Source organism: Penaeus monodon, chromosome 22 (assembly GCF_015228065.2).
Source record: "Penaeus monodon isolate SGIC_2016 chromosome 22, NSTDA_Pmon_1, whole genome shotgun sequence".
Classification (NCBI taxonomy): domain Eukaryota; kingdom Metazoa; phylum Arthropoda; class Malacostraca; order Decapoda; family Penaeidae; genus Penaeus; species Penaeus monodon.
Window position 1 is genome coordinate 1,636,001 of NC_051407.1, and position 375 is coordinate 1,636,375.

Genomic DNA, 375 nt, shown 5'->3' on the forward strand with positions numbered 1-375 from the left:
ACGTTCTCTTTTATAAACAAGTAACCCCCCGGATACCCCCAGTGGCCACGGGTATCGTCTGCCGCTGGGGACGCGAGACTCACAGGGTTTGGAGGCGCCCCACCCCCGGGGCTGGCTGTCCCGCTCGTTCTTTGGCCGTAACAGAGGGCTGGAACGCGACGGAGCTTTGCCCTCTAGTCTTTTATTTGCTCATCCGTCCTGCCACGTGTTCACTCGCCCGTAATCGTTATTAAGGTTTGATTTAAACAAAGCTATGATACAGAACTGCAACATACTGTCCCCTCTCTCCAACTATTAACTGTGCACAGTGCCATCCTCCCCTGCCCTCTGCTTCCCAACCATGTCTAGCTCCGCCATTGTACATAGATAGACAGT

At 53.9% G+C, this 375-nt stretch overlaps 1 protein-coding gene across 3 annotated transcripts in view; it reads right to left on the reverse strand.

The window, feature by feature from the left end:
- The window catches only part of LOC119587466 (chymotrypsinogen B-like), a gene marked incomplete at its 3' end in the record, with an annotated part of 6,325 nt that overhangs the window by 4,901 nt on the left and 1,049 nt on the right, over positions 1 to 375 (reverse strand). The window contains 1 exon segment of one of the 3 annotated variants that reach the window (XM_037936194.1): positions 84 to 327. 3 annotated transcript variants of the gene reach the window in all.